The sequence below is a fragment of the Macrosteles quadrilineatus genome, unplaced genomic scaffold, assembly GCF_028750875.1.
Source record: "Macrosteles quadrilineatus isolate MER2022 unplaced genomic scaffold, UCM_ALF_1.0 Scaffold_5__1_contigs__length_97177068, whole genome shotgun sequence".
In the NCBI taxonomy this organism is placed as follows: domain Eukaryota; kingdom Metazoa; phylum Arthropoda; class Insecta; order Hemiptera; family Cicadellidae; genus Macrosteles; species Macrosteles quadrilineatus.
The window spans coordinates 38,347,884-38,360,377 of NW_026542598.1; the positions used below are offsets into that span (position 1 = coordinate 38,347,884).

Genomic DNA, 12,494 nt, shown 5'->3' on the forward strand with positions numbered 1-12,494 from the left:
ATGCTAGGTTTTAAAAATAGACTTGGGAATGTAGGCTAATTAGAGATAAATGTGTTGGATCCTGTTTGAAAATAAAAGTAACTAATTACTAACTAAAAGCCAAAATAAAGCACTGAGCAATAAATAAATATGTTTTATGACAACTGTTCATTTCATGGTAGAATACAATCATTTTAAGAAATGTAGGCTATGGGTTTCAAAAAGGTATTTTACTTAAAAATTATTTTTGTCAAATGCCTACAAACTAACCGTAAGATAGCTTTGTAAGGTAAAGTAGGGCAATATCAGACTTGTTATCAGAAGTCTAATGTGCCCTAAATACAGCTTTCAGAACTAAATCAGTAGTTTAATTTTTACTCAAAGCAAATTTAATATAAATGCCTCTAATAGAAAAACTTGAATGTTATTAGAGGAAATGCTAAACAGAGCTAACTCCTCGGTTGAATTTAAATTGACTCCATATAATAGACCTAACACAGTACTGTATTAGTTACATAGCTTTACTAAGCTGTAATGACAAAAAATGAAACAAATTTATTCCTATACCTACAGTTGATTTCAAACTAATTGAGAAATTATCTTAATCAGAGAAGTTTTGACAATGGAAATCAAACAAAGTAAAAGTGCACTTAACATTTTATATTCTGAAAATATTTACACAGGTTTAAATTACAATTCGTACAGTATTCAGTCAGATCAGAACACTCTTCAGCAGCGGGTGTTGCTTGCTGTCTGTTAGACCTGAAAAACAGAAATTAAAAATATTTTGTTGTCTCAATAAAATTGATGTTTTGTAGTATTTTTTTAAGTTGCCATACATGTATTCCCTCAATAAATTATGTGACTTTGCCAAATTTATGGATTATAATTTCCTTTAGATCTGAAAATATTTATTATTCCTATGATGAGATAAATGTTTCAAATATTGCTTTGTGTGTGAGCCAATTATTTGCAAAACAACTATGGGCATGGTGTTCCAAATTTAATATATCTTTACTTAGGTTTCCAAATAAATTTAATTTTGGTCGGACTGAAATGAGAAAATAGAGGCTTTTTACAGTTTATAAAGTCTATATCACTATACCTTTTTCCATGACACTTGAAAAATTTCATACCGGTACTGTAGGTTTAGACCTTTATTAGATGTTATAGCTTTCAGGGATTAGCTTCAAAACATTTTAAAAGTACCTATGTTTGACTTTTTAAAGGAGTTCAAGTAAAATTTCAATAAATTTTAAACTTTTTAGAAATATATTTGAACATTGTAAAAAGTACAAACGCTAAAACAAAACAATAAATTGGACAACTGACTCACAACAGAAAACAATAAATAATTAACCAATCAGCTGATGATATTAAAATATAGAAAAAAATAGAATATCATTAATTTATACTAGATCTAGTATCATTAACTAATAAAACAGATGACTGGGAAATTTGAGACAGGAATGGGTGATGTTAATATTAGAGACGGTCTAAGACTAATGAATACTACCATTTTAGGCCCGGTTCACACAAGCGACTTATCTAGCTGACTAGGCTGTGACTAGGTAAGCCCGACTGGGTAGAGGACTACAGGATTAAATGGAACCGTTCACACAAGCGTAGGGCGACGACTAGCGAGCCGTGTTCGAGCTTGGTGTCCCAAACTATTGTCGGGCCCCGCTTCCAAGTCACTCATGGCAGCAACCCAGTTGCCCGCTCTAGCGGCTTAGCAGTATGGCCCCTATGGGAGCGTTCACACGAGCGATCGGTCGTCACGCTGCAGCTCGCATTCTTCCCTTTGTTCTCATTGTCGCCAGTGATGGATCCGAGTAACATTGATATCGATATTTGTATTGAATCAATGAAGCAACAACCGTTTCTTTGGAACAATTATCTTTATAGGCCTATTATTAGTATTACAAGTCCAAATATAGGAATAAACTAAATATAAATTTGTAACCGATTAATAGGTTTATAATATAATTTTATATTGACCCTATACACTCTAAACAATGATGTTTTTTCAACCAAACTTTATAATAGTTTAAATGATAGTTTGTTGGGTGATTCCAATGCAAATTTAGTTTTGAAATGATTCGATAATTGTTTAAAACATCGTTATTGTCCAAAACGTCAATGTAAAAAAAAATTCACTTACCATTGACGCAAAAACATCAAATATTTCCAGAAATATGTCAACGTATTGAAAATATTGATGTATTGAAAACATCGATGTATTAAAAACATCGTTTATCGATGCACATTCATTTACGTCACACCTACGACCTAGTCCGTTGACATGTCGCTCGTGTGAACCGGTGTATCCTTTGGTCCGCTACCCATTCGGGCTTACCTAGTTACAGCCTAGTTAGCTAGATAAGTTGCTCGTGTGAACCGGGCCTAAGAAGCGAATGCTCAGTCATGGAGAATAGTCAGCTTGGAATTTTGCCACCGAAATGAGCTTTGCGCGGCCGCACTACTCTATCTTACTCGGTAAACTGACTTGGCCGCGCGTTCAAGATAGTCTACGATGCCGATTTCGCAAGAAATGAGACATTAAAGGTAAAAAACAATTGTTGCATACAATACCATTCTACATATAGGCTACATGTGGTTTTTTTCACACTCAGTGGGGTCTTAACTCAATATATAACTGAAATTCAAATCTAATTGACTAGACTAGTGCTGAAATAAACTTTCCATGCACAAACCTGAGGCCCATGTGGACAGGCAAATGTGAGGTAAAAAGGTTAAATAAACCCTGAATTTAACTGGTTCTATTAATGTTTTATAGGTATGGCTAATGTTTTTAATAGAGTTAGAATAATCTAAATGGCATTTTTACTAAGTACAATATCCAAACTAACGGAAGAACTTTGTACAGTTTCCAATGGCAACCTAAATACAGGGTGTCAATAGAACTCTTGGGGTTTTCAAATAGGCCTACATATCTTAACAGATTGGAAATATGAAGTTAATTCCTTAATTCCTTAACAGTTCAACTCATTGTACCAACCAATTGTAAATTTTTGGTCAGCATTTGTTGGCAACACTGTGGCACATAAAATTTGAAAAAATCTAGAGCTGCAATGCCTTACGGAAAATGTTGCTATGGTGACGGGTGCTAGTAAATGAGGAGTTTTTTTATAAACGCCCTTTACTCATAATAATTTCTTATCACAAAGAAATAAGTACGGTACCGTAAATTGAAATAGGAAAAAATACCTCTTCATCAATCTGGGTGTGGCTTGCTGCAGCCACTTCTTGATTGAGTTCTTCATATTCTCAGCCGATGTTTCTCAATGTTTTCTCCTGACAGCATCTATAAATCAGAAAAAGGTGCACTAAACATACAAAATGAGTAAAGTACCAGAGCAAAAATACACCTGAAGCAGCAAACCTGCAGACTATCAATTCGTCTTAAACTGGATTTATGCTTAAAAATTTCCATAAAGCATATTTTGAATAAAGTTAGATCTAACTAGTAACATAGACAAAAAGAATTAAATATAGACTGTCAGCCGTGCAGTGGTTACCATAGGTTCTGGCAGGGGTGCCCAGAGGGGGGGTACTGTGGCGCGTTTGCGCCACAGGAATTTTTTGGGGGGGACTTATTTTGAGATTTTTGGGGGGGATATTTTTTTTCTAGCTGTTATAATGAATGTATAATTTTGTATAAGCAGCCCGAAAAAGTGTTTCTAAGTAGCTCACTATCACCACTAACAACATTTTGCCGTTCGTAATTAAGATAGCTTCTAAAATGGTAAAAACGGACCTTGCCAGACAATCCTTAATATCAGCGAGCACAGAATAAAAATAGAGAGGACATCCGTGCGCGGCGGTGAAGCCAAATTTTCCGCGGGTTTGACCGAATCCGGAGTGGGGGGAGCGATGAGTCACCCTAGTACCGACCGTCTTGAGCGCTGTTATGAGGCTCCGCTAGACAACATTTAGTCGGTTGTTGACATTGCATTCAGCAGAGCTGTAGTGTTTAATCAGTTGAAAATGGTAAATATCACTGAAGTAATCATTTCAAAGGTTTTAAGCCGTTGCATCGGCCTACCCATATTCATATCAGATCATTACAACGATCAAGAATTTGAACAAAACCATCTGGTCTTACTGCTGAAATCAATTTGCAGGAAGTATGTGAACATCAGACTTCATCATTACAGTAAAATATTCAATGATAAAGTTCATTCCTCCCGAGTCAGGCACCACCTAACCAAAGTTGTGACATTTCTAGGCCAATAAGGGTAGAATTGTAAAACCACCGACACTCAATATATGATCTTATAATATTGAACTATATTTACTTGTGAAATACAAGCTTAGAACTAAAGCCTGTTTATTTCTCCACACAATAAATCATCTACAATCATTACCTGAAGAGAAAAAGTGCCAGTAAGTACAAAAATATTTATGTAGGTTAATTAGATAAGTGTTTCATTACTCGAATCTTAGGGCAGCAGTGAGTGACGAGACACGGTCGCAGTGACAGCGTGCAGTGCCCGAGTCGCGCCGCCGCGCACCGTAGGACGGATTTTACTACCTCTTCAACCTAATTTATTTCCTTTACCAGCCATCACAGAATTCTCAGAAAAATATATGTTAAGGTTCAACTAATGCTCTCAAACTTTGCCGCAGACGAAACTTTCCTGACCAAAAAATAAAAAACTTCCTCGATTACTAATAATTTCATGTTTTCACAAAAGAATTAATAATTTCTTTCAGTTTTATCAATTAATAAAAACAAAATAGGATATATATAATATTTTAAAGCTTACTATCATTGAGCAGTACTAATAAATTTTCCCTGTTCCAAGTTTGGTAATTTTAGGACTACTGTAAGTGCGTCTAATCATCGAGTATCATAAAAAGGGTTTTTGACGCTGTTTCACTCGGTCACGGCGAGTTGACCGAATCCGGAGCGGGGGAACTTGGCGTCACTGCCTATAATGTTATTTAAATACGCATGGCCCCTCTATTTTTATTCTGTGCTCGCTGCTTAATATACACTGAGCTATAATTCTAACTGGAGGTAGCACTGAATGTCAAAGATGCGTGTCGCCAGCCGCCATGTTTGCGTGAGGTGTGAGTTATAAGAAGCCATATTATTGCTATGGCTATTATTATACTTGGCTTAAAATACCTACTTTGTATGGTCGCCATTTCAAAGAAAATTATTAAAGTATTAAAAGTATTCAAGTATGACAAAAATACTCACTGCTATACCAACCTAGTTATAAGAAGCCATGTTATTGCTATGGTAAGAAAACTTACTGCTATACCAACCTAACAAAATCAGCGACTCGCTTTTGACAGACTTCTGCCATGGCAGTGCTACCTCCAGTTATAATTTTAGCTCAGTGTTAATATACCAGTGTCGAATTTTACTTGCTACATATGTTTTGGTGGTTCTTTAACTCCACCATCGTCAGGAATCAGGATTTAAAAAAGATCCACTTCTGGAGGTGTCGTCAGAATACGACAAACATTTAATACAAAACATGAAACGCTTACAGATAGGCCTGTCAATTCCTACATTGCCGTCGGCAGGACTGGAAGTAAGTAAAGTAAACTGAATCAGGTTCAGGTTATGACGGACCGACGTGGTCTCTGGATTGTCGTCTGCGTTTTCAACAGCTGATATTGGACTATTGTAGTGACTGAGAAGAGTATTAGTCCAGTGCAATTATGACCTGGACAAAATTGATAACAGGCTGAAAATTGGTGGAAATGTTCAAAACAATGTCCTGAGTGGCCCACACAAAGTCCCAAGAAATCCCATTTGGGGAACGGCCGCCATTTTGAAAAAACTGCCGCCATCTTGGAAATTTATATTTTTTGCTGTATCTTTTGAAGTAATTGTCCGAAAGACCTCATTTATGTCTTAAATTAAACGTTTTGTGCTCATGTATGAGGGTAATATATAATTAAAGAGTTTATTATGTTCTAAGCATACATTTTATTTATATTACCTAAAAAAATATCTATAATAATGATATAGATACGGTTATGTCCCCCCTTTAATACGAATTGTGGATATTTATAGGCATGCAAGGTGGATGCGATGCTCCCTGGTGTGGATTAACGTCCGCACTAGTGAGTACCATGACTATCCGCAGTACTATCCTGATAATTAGACCAATTCGTTAATTACAAGGAAAAAATATGGTTCGGATTCCACTATAAACTGTAGGTCCCTCAGTTGCCATTAGCTGTATGGGCTATTAATTAACATCTGTGTCTAAGGAATATGTCGGCCTTAGTTACTAACGAGAATACATCACCGACAATATTATTTAACAGTGAGTAGTTACATTATAAGTTTATATGCAATATTAAAATTTAATGGTAATCAATTATAGCAACTATATCTAGATGATTCTATTTTTCAGATTGGAACGAACTAAATTATTAATTGCTTTTTCATAATTTATTTTGTACTTCATTGTTAAATTGTTGCTTTCCTAGTCAAGATTATATTTCCTGTTACCGATGTTGCTTTGCTCCTGCCATAGATTTAAGTTAGTTAATTTTTCTGTTAAAATGCATGTAGTTACCACTTAGGCTTCTTGAACCCACATTGTAAATTGGTGATCTTGCCGTTGAAGTTAATAAATAAATAACAAATTACAGCATTTAGGTGAATCAAAAGTCAATACCCGCCTTCTCTAATATTTTCTAAGTGAATATACAGAGATGTCCTTTTTGGTGGTCTTCCAATCTTAGCAGGGAGTTTCATTTTATGATTTAGAAATTTTTAAATGTTCCCCAAAAAGGGGGGATTTTGGGGGCAACTCAAAAATTTTAAACGTAAACCCCTTCAAGTGACATCTCATTTTAATGTGTTAAAAAAAAAAAACTTTATGAATGGTGAAAACCAGAGTTTGCTATTTCAAATTTATCAAAAATGGTAGCTCGTCAAACGTTGGATGGAAAATCAATGGTAATATTGGTTCGTAATTGTAATATTGGCTACCATTTTGGACAATGGAGAATACTCAAAGATTTTCAAATCATAAAATGAAACTTCCTACTAAGATTGCAACACCACCAAAAGGATATTTCTGTATATTTACTTAGACAAATATTAGAGGGGGGGGGGGTCTTGACTTTTTTTCACCCCTTATTTAACCAACTCCAAAGACTAAACATAGTAAATTGCAAGAAATGTCAAAAGTGAATGGCTCAGAAGTGTTAATGGCTTTAAGAAGTCCATTAAGAACAAAAGAGAAAAAGCTTCATTTTGTAAATATTTTGTAAATTTATATCATTTTTATAAATATATTTTTAGGTTAATATAAATAATATTTATGCTTAGAACGTATTAAACTCTTTAACTGTATACTACCCTCATACATGAGTTCAAAACGCTTAATTTGAGACATAAATAATGCCTTTCGGACTATTACTTCAAAAGATACAGCAAAAAATCTAAATTTCCAAGATGGCGGCAGTTTTTTCAAGATGGCGGCCGTTCCCCAACTGGGATTTCTTGGGACTTTGTGTGGGCCACTCAGGACATTGTTCTGAACGTTTCCACCAATTTTCAGCCTGTTATCAATTTTGTCCGGGTCAAGGTCATTTTTTGTCTAATTGCACTGGACTATATTGAAAATATAATGGGATTCATAATTAATTGAGTGTTTTCACTAAAAAAATTTGTGCTGCCAATAGTTTAATGTATATTTTAAACTCAATAAATTTCCTTTTCTGCAGTAATGTAGAATGTCAAGACCATCCAGCATATAAATTGGTTATTATTGTCAAATAATTTTGAATGGAAAATCAATTATGAATCCCATTATATTTTTAACACTCTCCTCCGTCACTAGAATTAGTCCAATTTCAGCTTTTGATAACACAAACACCAATCCAGAGACCACGTCTTTCCGTCATTACCTGATTCAGTTTACTTCTAGTCCTGCCCGCGGCAATATATAAACGCGTGAATTGATAGGCCTATCTGTTATCGTTCCCGGCGATTTTTGTACAGTAGAAGGCAGCCTGGGAGTGGCGAGCAACAAGTCTGTCTTATTTCGCGACTCTGCCCATAATTTTGAAACAATATACTTTTTGCCAAAGTATTATTAATGCACTTAAAGCTGTTTGAATTCTTAAGCCCTGTAAAAATTAACGCCACCTAATATATTGTACAGTTACAGTACTGTGTTGGAGTAGAGTAATTCACCGAGTAGGCCTATATTGTTGTACGTTTCGAAGACGTTGTCTATTGCAATACTGAGCACACATATTGGCTGACAGTACAGATTCTGAATTGTAAATTGAAAAACTTCTAATTCGTCCATTAGTTAGATTTATATTGATGTATTGTTAAATGACGTTTCATATTAAACTAATTTTGATTATCAGCAAGTTTGTTTTTCGTACCTCAAGTTTACTAAATACTTTAAATGCTTGTTTTATGAGGTAAAGGGGAAATTGTCAGATAAATTGGTGAGGGTAGGGTAGGTTTAAATAGACGGCAGCATAAATTGGGGGGGGGGGTTGCGCCTCTGGGTTTGGGGGGGATGGGCACCTCTGGGTTCTGGCACACAATGATGGGAGCGCCATGTAGTTACGTAGTGCGTAGGCCGTAACTGCATAGCGCTCCCAGCGGTGTGCGCCAGAACCTATGGTAACTGCAGCACAGCTGACGGTCTTTTTATATTTAATTCTTTTTGTCTATGCTAGTACTTAGGTTTTCTACTATGGGGAATGGAAAAATATGTTTTTTTGAGCAAATGTTAATATTAAGGTGAAATAGACTAAATAAAGTTGCTAAATTTGATCAACATAATATATCTACAAACAAGCAAACTATATACAAAAGCTCGCTCCGGCACATAGCCTATTTTTATAATATATGTAGCCCTACCTAATGTCAAGATTTTCCACAAATGGAGAAAGGCGATAATGATGTTCCGTTACTGTAGGGGGTATTCCGGATTTTTATGTGACCGCGGGAGACAATAATCTTTAGGCCTACATAACTTGATCTAAAGCAAAGTGACGTTTAACCGTTTCGATGCTAGAAAATTTTTTGGAATGTTCCGAAAAAAATTATAGGCTAAGTAAGAATTACAGGAGAACCTTGATAAAAAGGCTCTCAAGGGGATTATAAAATAAGACTTGTTATCAAGGTTGTCTTATTATCGAGGTTTGCAATAACATGTGATTAGGGGTAAAATAAATTCTAGGGGATTTAAAAATGAGACTTGTTATCAAGGGTGACTTGTTATCGAGGGTCTTGTTACTTGTTATCAAGGTTCCACTGTATTTACTTATTTCGTCCGGAAAGTGCTAAGCTTGCCACGAGGGCAAAGTCTATTGTGCGAGAAAAGAATACGCACATCATCATTTTGACAATAAGTAACTTAGGCCTAAGTTAACTTTTATCCTTACTCATCCAAAAACTTATTGCAGACGGCTCTATGTGAAACAGTAAGTACCCAGGGAGGGTAGGCCTATGTTTAGCCTAGTCCTTTTGATTGACTTAGTAGAGTCTATCAAGGCTAGCAGCCTACAGTCGAGGTGCTAATTTAATTAACACATGAGTTAGGTTAGCTAAGTAGGTAGCTTAAGTTATTATGGGACCCTAACATAACAAATGAACATGAACATTCCCAATAGCAAATTACTACGTGTTTTGACACTTTGTGACAGAATAAAATGTGCTGCAGTTAAAAAAAAATAAAGTAGGCCTAAAATTTATATCAGCCCTCAGGTTTATTGGGCTACCAATAATGAATCATTATTAAAACATTTCCTGGAAAAGTTTTTAACAAACACTAAATTGACTGCCAATTTTTCAAGTGATCAAGTGAAAACAGATTTTAAAAAAGTTAAGAAGGTATAAGATGTGATAAATGTACATCTGATGTACATAAATCATAAATCAAATAGCCTAGGGCAGGCCTTTTAGCTAGGTACCGGTAAGACTTTTGTGAGTTATGTCTAGACTAGGCCCAGGCTCTAAATCAAACGGTTGATGCTTAAATCATTATATTAATAACTTATAAACTTAAGTTAAGTTGGCTGCTTTAACTTATTTAAAATTACTGATTAACTTACTGCTAAATCTAGGTTATTCTACTCACCTGAAAATCGCAGTAGGTTTCAAAGTTATCACCGAGGAAAACTACTAATTAACCAAAAGCACTTATAAAATTACTTAGGGCTGTATACAAACTTTATAAACTTAAAAATTTAAACTTAACGCGAAATATGAACTCAAAACTTAAGGAAAAATAAACACTTAACCGAAAACAAGAAAGAACAAGCGCAGACGCCAGACAAACACAAATAAAATGGCGGTTGTTTTGTTGTTGTGTAGTAGACTGACTAGCGCCGCTAGCGCTGCGATGGATGAAAATTACAACTACGTTGCTTGTCGTGATACACCTTCCACGAATTGGCCCCAGGCTGTTCCCCGTAAGCCTTCTTCACAAGCTTGCCACAAGTCTGGCACAAGTTGATATAAAAAGGCCTTTCCAGACAAGCCTTTGACAAGGCTTGCCGTAAGCTTACGTGTTACCTGGGATAGCATGAATTGCCAATAATGTGCTTTAAATAATAAATAATTGTATTGTTCATTTAAATTTTAAAGTTATCATTTGATTTGTAAAACTTTTGTATCATGGTACCATAGACAAAAACAATTAAATATAGACCGTCAGCCGTGCTGCGGTTACCATAGGTTCTGGCACACACCACTAGGAGTGCCATGTAGTTATGGCGTACGCCAGAACCTATGGTAACCGCTGCGCGGCTGACAGTCTATATTTAATTCTTTTTGTCTATGATGGTACTTACCTCCTTATAAGCTATATTAATAGATGTCCCAGATATGTTTTCAGGTTGTCTGTATAAACTTGATGGTTTGAAACCAGTAAATTGCTTCATCTCTTTGAACACCCTGTAAAGGTCCTTCACCATTTTAAATTTAAGTGTTTAAAGTCAAATTTCTCTCTGTTGTTGAATATGGAACCTCTACTAATGGGCTACTGTACGAACTTGACAAAATTAAGTCTACTGAAAATGGGGATATATATTGCTGCTTACTTATAAAATGTAAATGCTTTATCGCTTCATCCACTTAGGTTCACAAACATATCCCTGATATTTGTTAAGTGTCGCCGTGAATGACACTTGAGCAATCTAGTTTTTCCATGCTTACTTTGTAATACAATCAATCAAACTAAATTATATTTCCTCCTGTTGTTAAAATAAAACAAAGATAAAAAAAATGTTTTATATGATTTTGTAAAAAATATTTCTTTTGGATCATTATCTATTATTGATTGTATTTTTTGGAGGAGTCAAGCCCAAACATCTTGTAAAGTAGTGACAAATAATAGAAACATTTCAGCAAAGTAGGCCAATGTAGAGGGATCGGAATTACTATTACAATTTTCAATATACGTAATGGGATATAGTTACTTTGCATTTAGTACATCCTATACTAACTTTTTATTGCTAAACTGCAATGCAAAACTGAGTATGGTTTTAAAATCTAGTTTTAAGCTCTTAAGGCAATTAGTACACAGTGAAACCTTGATTACAAGTCAGCCTTGATAACCTGGGTCTGTTTCAAATCCTCTTAAATTTACTTCACCCCTAAGTTACTGCAAACTTTGATAAGAGTCAACCTTGATAACTATAGTCTTAATCTCCATGAGAGTCTTATTATCAGCAAAGTCCTGATGAATTTCCAGACTTCCAGTAAGAGACAAAAAAATGGGTGAACGGTTTATTAAAGAAAATATACAGTATTTTATTTAGTCTTTTTTTCACAAAAACACAAATGAACAACATGACATCAAACTTGAAATTAGACAAAATTACAAAATATTTGTACACCTTACTTAGAGTATTACTACATTAAACATAAAAATATAAAACAACTCAAATGTTATCCGTTTTTAATAATATTCTCACAAATTGTTGCCATAGTAAATACACAGTTAGTGAAAGTACTGTAAATATAAAAGAGAAAATACAACATTTATTTTTGGGAATCACAGTGATTTTAAAAAAGAGCTTCATTTTGTAAATATGTATTTATATATTGTCCTTATATTTAGATTAGATTCAATTTTTTACAACTTCAACACAGGACTAGGGTGTGTATTTTAGGCAAAAATGGGTTAACAATGTTGAATGAATTGGATGTGAACCTCAATATTTAGACGGTTTTAATATTAATCCTAGGCATAAGTAATAGTTAAGTAAGTATACTCTTGCTGAAAAAACACCATAAGGGTTATATGGAAAATGTTTATTAATCACTAGGGGTTGGGTTGGGGCATTATCACTTAGATAAAACCCATTGGCGATTTGGCAGGACTTGAACCTGGGACCTCAGGGACCGAAGTCACACTATCTACCACTAGACCAGCTCGTTCCCCAGTTTATAGGACTTTTTTGTCCTAGGACGCTATATAGGTACGAGCCTGGGATTGTTTTTCACATTACTTCAGGCGTTCTACTCTGAGGATGAA

At 35.0% G+C, this 12,494-nt stretch overlaps 1 long non-coding RNA gene across 1 annotated transcript; it reads right to left on the minus strand.

Annotated features, from left to right (window-relative positions):
* Window positions 1–695: 695 nt before the first annotated feature.
* LOC128995329 (uncharacterized) lies at window positions 696–10,211 on the minus strand. Its single transcript, XR_008490969.1, has 3 exons — window positions 10,092–10,211; window positions 3,211–3,307; window positions 696–741 (listed from the first exon to the last, which is right to left on the minus strand). It is a non-coding gene; the product is annotated as an uncharacterized LOC128995329 (long non-coding RNA).
* Window positions 10,212–12,494: the final 2,283 nt, after the last annotated feature.